The sequence below is a fragment of the Pezoporus flaviventris genome, unplaced genomic scaffold, assembly GCF_033815535.1.
Source record: "Pezoporus flaviventris isolate CSIRO_AGI_PZ_B2104156 unplaced genomic scaffold, CSIRO_AGI_Pfla_v1 ptg000007l, whole genome shotgun sequence".
NCBI classification, from domain to species: Eukaryota; Metazoa; Chordata; class Aves; order Psittaciformes; family Psittacidae; genus Pezoporus; species Pezoporus flaviventris.
Window position 1 is genome coordinate 61631684 of NW_026892555.1, and position 17299 is coordinate 61648982.

At 39.4% G+C, this 17299-nt stretch overlaps 2 long non-coding RNA genes across 3 annotated transcripts in view; one reads left to right on the forward strand and one right to left on the reverse strand.

Moving 5' to 3' along the window:
- Window positions 1-4440, reverse strand: part of LOC133267048 (uncharacterized) — a 41888-nt gene extending 37448 nt beyond the window's left edge. For both annotated transcript variants that reach the window (XR_009742618.1, XR_009742619.1), the window contains exon 1: window positions 4213-4440. This is a non-coding gene — a long non-coding RNA (uncharacterized LOC133267048). The remainder of the gene's footprint in view (window positions 1-4212) is intronic.
- LOC133267055 (uncharacterized) overlaps window positions 1-17299 on the forward strand; it is a 497367-nt gene that overhangs the window by 297759 nt on the left and 182309 nt on the right. The window lies entirely within an intron of this gene.

The window sequence follows — 17299 nt, forward strand, 5'->3', positions numbered from 1 at the left end:
CATTTTAAAGACAGTCTCTAGCACTTTTCTAAACAGATCTAATTCTTCATATTAGAGAAGGTGGAAGGGGCTTGTTATTTTGATGAGGAGCATTTTTTATCAGAAGCAGCTCACAGTGGTAGGCAAGGCAGGCTTTCTTGCTTTCACTGCATTTTTATTCATTTTCTTTGTTTTCTTTAAAATTAAACTCCAGTAAACTTAATTTCAAAATGAAACAAAACATTCCCCTAAAGAAAAATCTAAGTATAATTCCAAAGCTTTGAACCGAACTGTCATTTCTTTTTGAAAGAAAACAATGTAATGAATTTTACACAGATGTTTCAATTGAAAGGGCATTTCTTAAAGTAAAAACATCCCCTTCACATTCTCCTTTAGAACAAGTCTGTAAGAACTATGCTTTGATTTCACTAGAAGGTGTTTGCTGTTCTTGGTACAGAAAGGTATATCTACCCCCATGTTTGCCATTATCTGTGGCAAAAATCTATGTAGGTGAGCCTTCTCTACTCCTCGATACAAGGGGATTGTTGGAGGTGACTGCCAGATAGTATCCTTCTGGTTTTGATGCATTTGAGCAAAACCTGGGCAAAAAAATATCCTTTTCCTTGCTGGCACCCCTTGTGTAAGCAGTGCTCAGGAGGGGACTGTTTCCAGCTAAGGGTGTTGCTGAACACTGGGCTAGAGTGCTTTTTTTCTCATAGTGCAAGAATGAGAGGGTGAGCGGGGAGAGAAAATATCCAGTGAAGTTAGCAGGTGGTAGGTTTAAAGACAGCAGAAGAAATAACTTTTTCACACATCAGAGAATCATTATGGCATATATTGCCATTGGATATTGGGGAGGCAGGAAGAGTAAAAATAATTCAAAGGGAGATTAAAACAAGTTCACTGGCAGCCTATACAGCTATCATATGCTAAAGTGTAGAGACAATATCTGGCTCAAGCAGCCTCCACATTCCTGGTTTCTCAGCAAACCACTGGAATGTATCTCTCTGTAATTGCCTTGTTCTGCTTCTCTTTCTCTAAACATCTGCTGCAGGCCACTGTCAGAAAATGCGTGTTGGGCTGGCTGAACTTCCAATCTAACCCACTGTAGCAGTTCTTATGGCATACACTAAGGGGACGAAACTATCTCATCCTGCACACCAGCCACTAAAGCTGACAAGATGCAGAAAGGAGTGCAAACTGCTCCCTAATTAATAGTGATGCAAGAGCAGCTCTGGAGGCACTCTGCCTCCCTAAGACATGACAGCTCCCAGGACTGGCAGAGGAGTGATAGGGGCTCTACACTATCCCTAGAGCATAGCTTGTTGCTTGATGCTATAGTTTAGTACGAAGTATGTAAGTGTATTTTGAACATAGCTGGTGGCAGAAATTGCACTTTGAAGCTGTCTGGTGGATTTATATGCTTAAAGGATTATGAATTATTGCAAACCAGTACGATTTGCAATGTTTTGCTTTCTATCCTACAGTTCCAATTACTTAAGGGCATATTTGATTGTATATGTAGTTAGAATAGGGGTTTGCTGCGGTTATTTTACATTTTCATTACAGTAAGTTAATACAGAGGCAGACCTCAGTCTAACAGGCTCGTGCTAAACTTTGGCAGTATTACTTAACTGAGTAAAGCTAAGTATATGAGTAGGCAAAGAATTAGCACAAATCTCAACAATCAGGCATCTCTAAGGATGGAACCACACCACAAATAAACAAATCTGGAAGGATATAAACCACACTTAATCCTGCTTGAGTGACAACAAGTGTTTATGCCTGAGCCACTCACACAAAACCAGATTTGAATAAACAATTTCTAGGGTAGGAAGCAAAATACATTGTATATAACACTGTCCAAGTACATATGTAAAGACTGCCAGCTTTTCTTGAGCAGTCCACCTGATCTCATCAAAAGCAGTGAAATTCATTTGCATAGAGCTGTTCATCCTGATAGGAGGTGCATGTGGCACGTATCTTGCCATGAAGGTAAGAGAGGATTGAACACATGCAGTGTGAGCCAGGCCACAGAGGGAGACTGGAGAGCTGGGAGAAAACACACAGACCTGTGCTCCACTTTCATTCCAGAGAGACTGAAATCTTGAATCCTATCTCAGGGATCAATTGTCTTTTATCACTACCAACCCTGTGTGAAAATTTATGTCACAATCTCATAGACTTCTCTAGTTTTCACATTAGAACTAGCACAGGGCATATCCATGCAGGTGAAACAAGCAGGACACACTCCAATACACACACCAGAGTTGAGAACAAATGCCGTGGACAGGCATAGCCCAAAGGATCGAACAACTGTGATAATTTTCACAGAGAAAAACCCACTTCATAGCCACTTGGAAGGAGAGGGAATCCTTTCAGATTTACAGTAGGACCTACAGGGTTCATTAAGAACCAAGTTTTTCCAAGCTACCATACATGTTATCTCTATAGCCACCCAAGATATGGGTAGTATAGAGAAGACAGATAGAGTCTTTTCGGAGATGCAAAGTAATAGGGAAAAAGGCAATGAACGCCAGTTGCAACAACAGAAACTCCAGCTAGAGCTGCATGATGAGAGCAGTAAAACCCTGGGTTAGGTAGCCCAGAGAAGATGTAGAGTCTCAGTCCTTGGAGATATTCATATACTCATTGGACAATGCTCTAAACAACCTACTGTAACTTTGGAGATGGTCCTGCTCTGAGTTAGGTGTCGGACTGGGGACCTATAGAAGTTCCCTTTTCCCTAAATGATTCTGTAATGTTAGTAAACTTGTGTCTAGTAAGTGCACTTTTGTAACTAATAGCCAAATGAGACATTTTGTCATTAAAGAAAAAGCAAAATTGGATTAAGCTGATGTTCTTTAAGGAGTACAGAAAAGGACATACGATTACAAGTACAAAACAATTGCTAATGGGGAGGAGGCATCATATTAGCACACAGCTGCAATTACAAAGCATAGTAGTATTTTCCTGAGAGCCTGAAGTAAGGCTGTGCTTACACTTATTTAGCCATGGAGATATAATACAGGTGTGCATGACTGACTGTGCATGGAAACTGCATTGTATGTACAGCAGGGGTTTTGGTTACATTTATGAATGCAGCCATTCTTTTGCATATGTTCCCACTCCAAACCTAATATCCGCTTGCTGAGGATACAGACTTTAGCCTCATGCTTTCCATCACTGATTTATCCAAAAGACTGACCATTATGTAGACAAGGTACTTTAAACACACTCTGTCTAGATTCATACTTTAAGAATGTAAAACCAGATAAAATAATAAAGCACCAAACCGTAAGTTCAGCTGTCATTTGGTCTAGTTTTTATGTGCATTCAACATAATTCTCCTCTGTGCAAGAAAGACTTCAACAGACTGCGGCAAGTTCAGTGGAGGGCCACCGAGACAGATGGGGAGGCCTCCCCAAACTACAAAAGACAGGAAGAACTTAAGCAGTGCCAAAACCCTTATACATTTTCATATAGTCTGGTGCCTCCACACCTACAGACTGCTAGTCAAAGCCTGAGAACCTTTCATAACTGCAGGAGTTTCCCCTTCCATGTCCATATTTCCTTCACCGGTTATGTTTCATATGAAGCTTGGTCATTGGCTCTATATCCATTGCATCTGATCAGAACTGTTTTAGATCACCTCAAAAGACTACAATGACTAACATCATGGTCCTTGGGTGCTGTTACCGTGGGTTTTGCCATTTGTTTCTCCTCCTCTACATAACATCATCTCTTGTCTTCTATCTAAAAGGATTCAGCACAGAGTGGCAATCGCTGGTTTAAAACATTCCAGCCCTGGGAAGGAGTGGGGAGGGTTGCAGCCTCTATGCACAAAGCAAAATCAATAATACAGAGGGGAAGAGAGATTTCCCACTACTTAAAGAGGAATTTCTAGTCTGCTGGGATCAGTCCCTGTTGATTAGATGTAAAATGTATATGCTGAAAGACACTACTGTAAAACTCCAGGAGGTCTCAAGATATAGAGAGAGTGCCACAAAAAGCAAGAACAAAAATCAAGGGATTGTGCACAACTTACTTGCTAAATCTACAGCAAACTGGGAACACTGCCAGACCAAACTGCTCCAATGAAGAGAGGCATTTGCCACAACAAACATTCCACTCCACATCCTGGATCACACAGTTTTAAAAAGACATATTTGAGCAGCAAGTAAAATGCAATGACGGTATCAAATTTAACATCAAAGAGGAATCTTTTAGTACCTGCCAGTCCTTTGAGTGTCAAATACAGGGAGAAAATCAGAGAAGCTAAGGCTCCACTTTTTGCTTTCCACTGTTTATGATGAAATGACTTATTCAGAGGATAGATACCGTGAATATGTGAGCTGTGCTATGACCAGCTGGCCTATTTTGGATTTCAGCCGCAATACACAGATGGAAAGTATGTTTCTAGATTGCACGATTTCTTTTTAAAATCTGCTTTTTTTTTTTTTTCTTTTTCTTTGGTTAAGCAGCAATTACTGAGGTTAAGGAGAAAGTGTTGCAGTTCCTTTGAAGCCTAAAGAGAGTCCAAAGAGCATTCAAACACCATTTTCTGAATGGTTTTTTTCTAAAGACCTGCATATCTTTTGTAATCCTACTGCTGAAATCTCAACACAGGTAACAGAAATCATATGTTGTTTAACAGCTTGCCCTATGGAAAAGGCATGAAAAAAGTCAAAAGATTTCACAGAGAACCATGAAAGCTACCATGTGTATTTGCTGTCCCTGTCAACATGAGCTACATTTAGTTTGGACAGGAGTCTTTCATTATCAAGACCTCAAGGAATATGAGGAGCTGGAGAAAATAGAAAGTAGGACCATTCTAGGTGCCTTGCAGCGTTGCTGGAGTCAAGTTGTCAAAAACAATCTCCCTGTGCACGATCAATTTGCATACAAACTGCACAGGCTGAATCAGTCCTCTCCTCTTATTTGGAATGCTGCATGGCAGCATTTCTAGATTAACTTCCTTTAATCATTCCTGGATCCCAGCACTTTTCTTTCTTTTAAACCCACACACAAAACCTCACAAACTCACTCAGGCTGATGTCTTGTTTCAGATTACGATTGCTATACCAATGCCTGATTTGGGACCAGTGTATTTGACTTCAGTGTTTATAGGGGCATATAATCAAGTAAATGTGGTCCTTTCTAAACATAATGCTAACACACAATTAAACCAGGATGCTATATGTGTTAATGGGAGAAGGAGTAGTTCCAGGTGTACACCCAGCTGATTTCTACTCTTCCTCCTCCAAGAGACAGAAAACCAGGAAGATTCTTAAAACCAGGAAGCAGAGAGTTGGGGTCATGTCTTTCCTAGCAGCCCTCCACAAACCCCAAAGGTGACAGCTGTCCCATAATCTGCATGTGCAGGAAACTGAAGCTCAAGATATGATGTTTTCCCTACTTAAGGAGCTAGAAGAGCCAGCTCAGGCTTCAGCAAATGAAGATTAGAACTGGTTATAGAACAGATAGATGTTTATTTCTGGAATTGATTCCCCCTTATATTTGAGCCAGGCTTTGTTATTCTGGTCAGGTAAGTGTTGTTAAAGAAAGATTTTATTCCAAAACCTGAACACGTGCTAAATGCAGTCACTTGCTGGTGAATCAAGCACATAAATAACATGGTTTTATTTCACAGGGAAAAAAGCCCAACAACTCCCTCCCTTCCCTTGTTCTCCCCCTCCCCACACACAAAGCACTCTAAAGCCATAGGATTTTTATTCATCCATAAACAAATCAGTGGTTTAGCTCTCTTCTTGTACTGACAGGAAACGGTCTTCTGTGAACTGGAAAATGCAGCAAGTTTCTGAACAGATACATTCACATTTCTGGATTGATTTTTTATTTGCTCTGTAAGAGAAGCCTACAAATGTATTTTGGCCAAAGACCTTGGCCCTCCCATAAAGACAAAAAAAACCTCACATTGCAGAAAGTACATTTTTGGGATCTGAAAAATCACCTCTAGGTAGCTTTGTAATGACCCACTTTCTTTACAGATTGTCTGTAAGACAGGGAAGAAACCTTGTGTAAGTAGCCCTGTGCTGTCGTGCTTTGCCATGCACCATGATCACGTATTTTCAGTAATCTATCATTGAGCAAGGGTAGCAACTGACCTAGAGAAAATAAAAATGAGATCCATGTGAGAGAAAACATCTTGTTTATAATGCTCCGTGAAAATGCCTTGCAATATTCCCAGACTGGCAGCTACCCCTTTGGACAAACAGGCTCTCTAAAGAGGTGAAGACAGAGTATAGCCATAGCTGCAAACCAGAAATGTATTTCATCAAGTCATATACCAAGAAGTACCTTTGCTGTTCAACCAAATTCAACTCTTTCTAAATAAAATGACAATTTTTGCCTCATGTTGATGCAAATAGGCAGTGTTCCAGACATCTCCACTGAGAATATCATTTTAAAACTAGGCAAACAAACAAAAAGTAAAGCCTTTTGAATAGTTTTAATTTTCTAGAATTTGCCAAGGCTGCTTACTGTTAGGCTGCTCTCCCTGCAGCACTATTTTCTTGGGCACAGAGTCCAAGCCCCTGGTTTCTTCAAGCCTTCTGCCTTGTAAGCATTATGCCCATGGAATGGGCAACAATACACAATTATTTGAAACGTCAGAACGAAACAATTCTCATTTTGAGTATCAGGTGTCAACTTCTCATAGCAAACCATCTGTAACCCTTACAGCAGAAAGGTCAGAGAAGAAATATTTTTTAAAACTTACAATGACAGGAATTGTCTTTAATTCATTCAGTTTTGCATGGAGTTTTCACATCGTTTCAGAAGACCTAAGAAAGCTGTACTATGAAGGGGAAGCTTTCAAAAACATAATTCCTCCATCAGACTCTTCTCCCTACACCATCTTATAGACATATCTGTGGATTTTTCTGCTTAAATTTATTTTTAAACTTCTCAGCAGAATGTTTAGAAGTACTAGAGGTCTATGACTCTAATAATTCTACTAAAATTACTCTGGTAACTCAAATACTTTGACGAGTATTGAAGCTTAAGACAGACTGAGATGGGTTATGTTTTCCTTATGCATCTTCAGCGATACTGCTTTTAAGATTTGAGTCAGCAATAAGCAAGATAACCCATTATTTGGCAGGGGCCTGTTCCTAAGTCCTCTTTAACCAGGTACATACCGGAGCACTTCAGTGTGTAAGAAAAATCAATAGATTCTCCTAGTTTATAATTACTTGTACCATGGCATTCACGGTACTTCCCTTCATAGGACTCAAGTACTGAAAGAAGTACTTGAGTCAGCATGTACCATCATTTGGGTCAGGTTTACATTCTCCCATTGTCTTATATATGAGGTTAAATAAGAAACAAAGGGAATTAGAAAGAAAATATGGACCAAGTGTCCTGGGTTCAGCAGTAGCAGTCATTTTTCTTCTTCTTGGTAGCTGGTGCAGTGCTGTGTTTTGACTTTCAGCTCGGGAACAGAGCTGATAACAATGATGTTTTGGTTTGGCCAAGGACTTTGTGAGCCTCATGCTCTGCCAGGGAGGAGGGGAAGCTGGGAGGAAGCAGAGACAGGACACCTGACCCAAACTGACCAAAGAGGTGTTCCATACCACAGCACGTCATGCCCAGGATGCAACGGGAGTTGCCCGGAAGGGCTAGGACTGCAGGGTTGGAGGAGGTATGGGTCGGTGCTTGGTCGGGCTGGGGGGGCAAGTTATCAGTCAGCTGGTGGTGAGGTGTTGTATTCTCTTCCCTTGTTATTTCCTTTATCATTATTATCACTGGTGGTAGCAGTAGTGATTTGTGTTATACCTTAGTTACCAAACTGTTCTTACCTCAGCCCGTGGGAGTTGCATTCTTTTTAGTTCTCCCCTCTGTCCCTCCGGGAGTAGAGGGAGGGCAAGAAGGTGGGGGAAGTGAGTGAACAAGTTGTCTGGCTGGGTTTGAACCACAACACCAAGATATTAAGTCAAGAGTGCAAGACATACATTTCTTGCTGATAACAGAGTTACTTGTGCCTACTTTCGTCTCTGTATAAGCCACTCATGAGCTGCGTCAAGTCACTGGGAAAGCCTTCAGTATCAACTTCACCAATTCTACTGACAATATGTCTGTTAGTCCTTCTGTCACTATGCTATAAATTAACCTTCAAACAATATGAACAGAGTTGCACAAGATTAAACAAGTTAAAAACAAAACTAACATTTTGGTCTTATTTTTTCATGTAGAATAAATTTTAAAATATTTTAAAATATTTACTCTTCCAGTAGTTACTTCATTTCTGATCATTCAACATGACATAAACCCGAAAACCAGCACAATGTTTGAGTCTTGGCACCCAGTAGACTAAAGGAACCTGAGTTTGTTCTGCATACAATGCATAAAACAAGATACATGCTAGATCATGCTCCTAAAGTTTCCTTTTTGATGCTCATGCCCACATCTCTCCAGTGTCATGCAGATGTGTTCTCACAGGGCCAATCTGCTGTATGAACTCCTTTTCCCTTGCAGTGGCATCTTGCCTTTAAGAGCTGGCAGTTGTGCCATGCCATTGGAAGCACAATGTGGCTATGTGCAGCCTGTGGAAAGGTGGCACCATGACCATGCAATTAACAGTGACGTCCCCAGATGGCTGGGCTCCTCCTGCTCACGATTGGCACCAATTATATGTTATATGTTATATGTTATATGTTATATATGCTGTTTTTCCAGTAGGGTCATAAAACACTAATCCTGGCTGCTGATTGGATAAAATATAACTACGTCTCTCAAAAAAAAATGCTGTCACTACCTTCCAGTGGCCAAGATGAGTGACGTTAAGCTCCATCTTGCTAAGAATAAACATTGTAAAGATTCATATTCTAGGTAGGAAAAGTGTATACAGAAGGTAGAAACCAGGTCAGGTTGGTAAGAACAACCATAGCACATAGTCTAAGTACGTAACAGGTGAAATTAGAAATGCCTATATGAGATACCTAATGAGGGATATGAGTAATATCTTGTTATAATTTCTGTAGCTATATCAGTGCTAAGCAGATGATCAGTAGAGTTTTAGTCTGGTTGTTGAAGAACAGTTAATGGTACGGACAAATGGGACTGAGATCATCGTCATGTTTGCTTTCTTTTTTTATTTCACTCTTCACAACTGCAAGCCAATGACTAACACATCAGAGACAAAGTCTAAAACAGGTTACTAGAGCAGCTAACAGAATACACATGGTTGTTTTCAGATCAGCTATGCCAAAAAAAAATGTTCATCATGGAATTCTCTGGGTCAGACATTTGTCAAAAAGAGATTTGCTGTTGAGAACCTACAGAAAAGAGGAAGATGCTACAAGATTTTAAAAAGACAAACTCCTGGTTTAATTTGTGAAGGAAGAAAAAGCTGGGGGGGGGAGGGAATCACAGACTTACTTATCTTTACTTCTGCTTTCAGGGGAGAAAAAGTCTCATTAGAAAAAGAAAAGAAGAAAATAAGAAGAAAATGTAATATGTTGGTAGTTAATATTAATTTAGTAGGCAGAATGAGATGTGCTGAGAAGAAATCTGCAGTAACATCTCTTGGAACTCTTAGTATTCAATACTTTCATTAGACACCTGGAAGATGGACTGGAGAGCCTGCAAACTTCACAAGCACACAACACAAAGCTGGGAATGACTGCAAGAATGGAGAAATACAGGCTTAGAATACAAATGATCTTGACAAAATGGAGGCATGCCTACAAAAAAGACTGGGTGCAATTCAATCAGAACAACTGCAGATATTTGTACTTGGGTAGGACAGAGGCATTGCACAAAAATTGCGGGAGAATAACTAGCTTAGCAGCAGTTTTTCAGAAATGGATATAGGTATTACAGGAAAACCCAAGTTTGATGATGTGGCAGCAATGTAAAGCTGTCATGAAGAGGGCAAATCATGAAAAGATAACTAAGGAAAAATGAAAATAATTGAACCTTTTGAGAGATGGGGTATTTCTAACAATGGTAGCAAATGGATAGCAATGGGAGTGTCTCAACTGAGAACATGTAAACATATTTTATTCTGAAGAAAATGTAAATTAACAAGGGAAAATAAGACAGAAAACAGACCAAAACAGGATAAATATATGATACCGGTTGTTTTCTTAAGGGAATGTAACCAATTGCAATTTCACTCTCATGCTGTATATCAGAGGTTAATATCTGAGTAAAGATAGTTGAATTGGCTTTTTATTATTGAATTATAATCACTTGAGCAATTATAAAAGCAGGTGTTGCTGATTGAAATCAATTATTCCTTCACCTGATCACTATACAGCTGATAAGAACTCAAGATTGCTACACAAGTACTCTCTCACTTGTGCTGAAGCCTTCTTGAAAGGCATTTATTAAGCCAAGATGCTCTGGAAAGAAACTCCACTGAAGGACAAGGACAAAGATTAAAATCTTCTAAGAAAGAGTGTGCAGGCTGTGGTGTCTGCAGATCTTGATTTGATCATTAAGTAGCCTTGATACTTAGCTGACTATTGAAAAGAAGTGTTTTCAATGTGTCTACAGGAATTTTCTCAGGCTTCTAGACCGATTGTTTAGTCTTAAATCTTTCAGTCTACAAAAGGCTATGTACTCTGTGCAAGTGTGGTAGTGTGTTTAGTAGCTCAGCTAAACAGAAGTTCAAGTAGTAGATAGTACGTATTTGGTTTAGCTTTAGCAATGATATGACTGGAAAAACACCAGGGCAGGGACATCACAAGCAGCAGAAATATTTTCCACAAGCAGCTGGAAAATAAGCTTGCCTGAAAACCCAGTGGATATAGCTGCTGCTTTAAATTAAACACTGGTACTTTGTATGAAGTAGCAGACAATATCTGAAATACTTAAATGGGATCAATATAATTCTGTATTGGTGATAGTAAGGAAAATGTCTACTCTGAGATGATTTATCTGTCATGTAATGGATGTTCATTCTGATCTTCCCTTTGCCAGAGCTCTCCCTAAATGTTTTTCTAAACTGGGGTAAATTAAGTGGGACTTCCTAAGAAGATGGCTGCACATTAAGGTCTATTAGTGTCCAGTTGATTTTAACATGGATTCTTAATCATTATTTCTCGTTGATCATACATCCAATACAAAATTTCATATATATGTCTCAACATCATAAATGAAGTTAAACTTCATGTTCAGCACCATTCACTCAGCAACCTGTGTATTCAGAGTAAATTTACCTTTACATACTCCTGTGAAAGTCCAGTTTCCTACTAATGTGGAAATCCAGTGCCTTTGGTTGCATAAAAATGCATAGAAGTCAGCAGTTTGATTACTTCTTTTGTGAAGCTGAGATAAATACAGTACTTAGATTCTTCAGGCTCTAAAATGTAAGTCTAGGTTTCATTCTGGCAAAATCTTGCATATTTTATGATCTACTTCTTCCTATTTGATCCAGTTATTTGGATGGAGCAGCACTTACTTCAAATGCAAGCTGCCCCACCTTTATCAAGTACCAAATTTATAATACGGTATCTACAAGATTTTGCAGGAAGTGTAATGTTGGTGCTTTTACTGCACTGCTACATTCTGCCTTTGCTCTCTTTTGTTTGTGTAATATGACCTAAACATTTGCTCCAAATAAAGCTGTCATGGAGACAGTGCTAAGTTAGAACTTAACAAGTGGTCTTAACAGAGTCTGCCTGTCCAGGTGCTTTGCCTTTTGAGTAAGGCAACACTGACAGAAAACTTTCTCAACAGGTTATTGTAAATTCCTCTCACAGTTGATGATCTATGCTGTGAAAGAAGATGAATGCTTTTGGTACAAGCCAAAATATCCACTGCCAGAAATAAAAGACTAAAACAACTTTTAAAGAAAAGCGTTTCCTATGTTGGGAAGAATTGCTTTTGGAGCCATGTTTCATGAAGAGACCTTCCTCGTGGGCTTCTGAACTTCAGCTAACTCCATCTACGAATATAGGGTCCCAGGAAGATGTAGGCAGCTGGACACAGGCTTCAGCAGCCTCCTTAAGTCCTCAAATCAGCAGTGGAATCATTAGTGATACATATTACGAGATTTATAAAGAATAAACCTACTGAAAGCAAAATTGGCTGATCTTGTTGCAAGAAACAGAAAACTTGCAGGGAGCATGAATATGGTAAAAATTGACTAATGCCAGCAAAACAATCGATGTTGTTTCATGAGGACTTTCTACCAAAAATTGCAATAGCGGCACCATCATGCAGAATGAAAACTCCTTCAGAAAATCCAAGAAAACGCATTTATAAGCTTTGGATTCATCTAGGAAAAGATTTTTTCATAGGTCTCTTTTTTAAGCATCAGTAACTTGGAAGAGAATATAGGCAGATCATTCATTGCATGTACAGTTTAGAACAGTGTCCGTAAGTAGTTAAGCACCATAACTAAACACTGCAATCAATACCTTAGATAGGAAGGCTAAGATTTGTTTCCAAAGGCACGGCCTTCTACAGATCATTTCTGGAAATAACTGTTGGTATAAATACTGTGTGTGCACACGGATTTTGGTAGTAAAAATTGAAGCTATTCTGGATGCATGGATGAAATAGTATATGGTTCTTGGTGATGCCTTATTTAACATACATATTGTCAAACAATGTTTTCAGGGTAAAATAACCATTCAATTCCCATAAAGTATTTCCATAAATATTTCTTAATATTTCTTTAACATTTATAAATACTTCATCCAACGAATTGCCTGGTGAAAACAAAACACAAACACCAATCTGAATAACATTTCCACCAAAATATTTTGATTATTCAATAATTTCAATAATATATTATCTGCAGGCTGAAAAAACATGACTGTGATATTTGTGTGGTATTAGGAAAACTTGTCTTAACATTTTAGAAAGGAAGAACATGGCATTTTTAATACTAATCTGGTAAAAAATGTGAAAAGCTGTGTAACAAAAGATGTCTTGAGCCTGCAGAGAAATGCAGCAGTTTCCATGCCTCAGTCTTTGAAACACCAGTTGTTCAAGGGGATTTGCAAGTGACCTGCTCAAACCAGCTTTGCTGGCTGGCATTTATTGACACAACTTGCAAAAAAGTTATCTTTGGTATAATAAGTCACAATTTCAGACAGACCAGGCATTGACTGATAAGATGCTAGCATGTAGGGTCCCAGCAGATGGCTGGCATGTACTATCATGGTTCCACTTTGCTACAGAACCCCAATGCATCTGACAACTTTAAGTGTGTTACTGACTCTTTGTCAGAGTATGTTGCTGTACAGTAGTTCACAAAGAAAAATTGCTTCAGAATTCATGGCTAGAAAATTCAATAGGACTTTTCCAGCTTAAGCTGCTGGTTTATTTTGTGATTTTTATGTTAAAAATATATAGTGGTGAAGTATTAAACTAAATATATCTATATATTGAAAAGTCAGAGTAAGCCCTTTGCTTAAAGCAAATTTTGATAGTTGAGGCTGTGTAAGACACCACAGGTGAATCTTGAATTCTCAGTGACCTCTCTACACAGTCCCACATGAGCAAAAAACAGCAAGCTATCACAGTATCAGTGACCTAGATGTCCAACTCCACAAATGCACAGAGCACCAAGAACAAAAAGTCACATCAGTGTCAAAAATGGATATTAACAATTCACCAGGTGTTTTCTCTTTAAAAAAAAAATTGGTTTTTTTCCAGGTCTTAGAGTCTTGAGGAAATTAAAGAGGCCTCCTTTATGCATGTGCCTTTTAAACAGCTAGAAGTATATTTCTAGCTGTACCTGAATCATTGTTCTAACTAAAACATTACTGCAAGGCAGACATCATCAACTATCTGTTGTTTTATGAGCTAGTTAATGGAGGAAAGACAATCATTTTTGAACTACGTATTTCCTCGCATACCCCTAATGTCACAAAACAGCATCAAGTGTTCTCATTTGGCATTATATTTATAGAGTGTGACAGTCATCCTATAAAAATGTGCATGTTATGCTTGGTCAGGGGTGGTCTGAAGTTCTTTTTATGTTCATTGTCTTTGGTGACAACTATCCAAAGTTACAGCTTGAATGAAGGCAACCTGGATGAAACGAAGAAAGACCAGACAGCAGAAGTGTATTTGAACCCCAGGGCTGGGCCATGGTCACAGAGATGTCTCTGTGACACAATATCAATATCTGTGAAATTCTACAAAAACACCTTAATTTTAAATTCCCTGTACAGTGCTCCTACTCATTCCATCCTACCCATCCCATCTGGGGCTGTCCATCCATCCAGGGCTTCCCAAAGTTTCTCAACAATATTTGGCTGATTCTTCTTTCAAGGCACAGGGAAAATTTACCTTGCTCTGAAAAAAAGGACTTCTACATCAATAGGCTAAAGATGTCTCCTGAACGAGTATCTCAAACTAAACCTTAGATGTCAGTCCAGTGTGAATTTGGTTGTGACTGGAGTAACAAAGGTCTGATCACCATCCAAAACTTAGAAAAACTTATCACTAAATACCCACAAAATCCAGATGATATATCTTGCTCCTTAAGTATAAGATGAAGTGTTCCAAGTACTGGTAACTGACTATGACCAATAAGTAGGCAATGATATATATGTTTTAATATCTAACTTTTCAAGCAAGAGACTGACAAGTTATTCTTACAGTAGTGGAGGCTTTGTGTTAAACTGTTTTGTATCTTCTACTATTTTCAGCAATGACCTAAAATGATGGCCTAATTCCATCAAATACATCATTTTCCTTACCCCCCTTCTCCAGAACAGACCATCTGACCAAACTCATGAAACAGAAATAGCCTTCCAAGAGGTTCAGCTCTGCAACCCTTATGCTAGAATCACCAGCCACAGAAGACTCTTTAGTTCTCCCTGTCACAGTGCACCCACTGTGCAGAGACGAGTAAGTGATTCCCTGAATCAGAGAGTAATTCAGATTTGAAGGGGAAAAGTCAGACTGGGAGTCTCAGTGCTTTATCCAGTCAGGTGTCAGAAACCTCCAACTTACAGAACTACCTCTCTCCACCCCTGTTGCAATGCTTGGCTATCTTCATGGTGAAAACGTTTGTCCCTGTATTCAGTCTGAGAACTTTTTATTCCAGTTTATACCCACTGCTTCTTGCCCTTTTGCCATGCACCACTCTGAAGAGCCTAGATACACTTCTTCAGTAATATCCTTCTGTAAGGTGCTCCTGAAGCCTTTTCTTCCTCCTAACAACCCCTGGTTCACTTAACCCAGCACTCCAGCCCCAGTCACCTTGGTGGTCCTCTGCTGAACTTGCTCCAGTCAATCCATGTCTTCTTGTGCCAGGGTTCCCAAAATTGGATGCACAGTATAGTTTAACAGCTATACTGCTACTAATGCAGCACAGGATGCTTTTAGCTTTCTTTGCTGCCAGCACGCTGCTAGCTTGTGTTCAGCTTGCTGACCACCAGGACCCCCAGGCTGTTTTCAGACACACAGCTTGTCAGTCCCCAGCCTTTTTGTATTATGCATGTCAACAAAAATGTCATCCATTGCCTGTGTGGGCCAGCGCCTGATCCTACAGGCGCTCATTCAAACTTAACTTGGCTCCCCAATGACAACCTTCTGCAGCCCATGGGTGGCTTAAGAGTAACCAGTGCCAGAGGATGGTGTGCTCATCTCCCAGTCTGACACAGCCATGCCTGTATCTGATGATGAACTTCATTGATCCAGACCCTGACCCATAGACTGACCCTGAGGCAGTGGTGTGCTGGTCTCCCCTCAGCGCATGGGTGGCCCTGGCAACATGTGCCTCCAGGACAGACATTCTGGTGGCTGTGAAGAACAACTTCAGCTGACCAAAGCCTGCTGCAGATGGAAATGTGTGAAGATAGGACTTCTTTTTCTTCGCAGGCATGGGCACCAGTAACAGCCCTTTATGACCATACTTGTGTCCTGCCTCATAGGTTCCTCTGATCATTGTATCATCCTCTGATCATTGTTCCTCTGATCATTCCATTTTCCACTAAAATGTTCTCTGTTAGTACATAACAACAGGATGGAGACCATGACACTGAAGGGGAAAACAAACTAGACAGTTAAGTTTTGATGCCATTCTCTGCAGCTCCTGTTAATCAGACAGTAGAAAAAGAGCAGGGTAGTTTGGGCTGATGGACTTCAGATACAGGAAAATGACATTTTCAGGACAGATGCATTGTTTTGCCACCATGTTTTATTATCAGGCTGCTTTACTAGAAAGCGAAACTTAGCTGTCAGTATTAGAATTAATGATAATGATGCAATTTGAAACATAAAAAGTTTTAAAACTTGATTGATTAATAATAGTATTGAATGTCCAGTTAAGAGATGCCTTGTAAGAAAGAATAGTATCTGGAGATTTCTTTTTTTCAAAAAAAAATTTTTAAATTCACCTAGTAGGTCTATATTCTCTAGAAGACAAAGTTTTCAGCTCCTTTTCCTTAGGAAAGTACTTGAATCATCAATACTTTTAGCTGCAATTTTATAAGATATAATGTATATCTTTACAGTAAATAATACAATTACAAATGCAAAGTTTAGATACTTTGCCTATATGCAGCTGTATCCAAACTCACCTCTTTCTTTCTGCTGGGGACCCACATCTCCATTGTTCTTAGGAAGTGTCAACATCCAGAAGCTTCACCAAACGTGCTGCAGTTCTGAATTCAGAGCTAGTTATTCGCTGCAGTCTTTCTCCCTCACAGCTTTATCAACACAGGGAAATACACACCATGATAACTTAGGCTTGCTGAGGGCTAATTAAAAGGCACTGATATTTCTAGTGACAGTTAGACTAGTTTATGTTCTCTTTTTCCTATCAATACATTACTTTTCCAACAGGCAAGAATACGACCATGATAGGTAGCTGTCACATCCCTACTTGTTGGAAATCAGTTTACATCTTACTTATTTCTCAGCAAAGCATTTTTCAGTAAGAAGCCCATAATTTGCAAAATACAGAGCAATGCATTACATTTACTGCTCAGGGAGAAAAGGTGCAGAGCTATTTATTCCGCTGGTCTGAGTCATATTATAACTAAATATGATTAGGCTGGGTTCCTTTCTTTTTTAAACAATGAGCAATAGATCAGAGGCTTGCTTAGCTGTTCTTCAGTCATTAACGCTATACCTGTCGAACTCTGCGCCTAGCAAAATCCAATAATTGCAGATAGCATTAGTTCTGCATCTTTGGAGAATGGCCAGTACAGATTTTAATGAAATAAGCCGACCATGCAAATAGGGATTTAGGAAGTACCGCTATGCTGCCTACAATGACATTTTATTACTGATTAAATAATCTCTGAATCTGACTGTTCTGCAATATTTTGCAACCTTACAGTAGCTCGACTCAAATGCTTTATGAAAATAAGAGTAACAG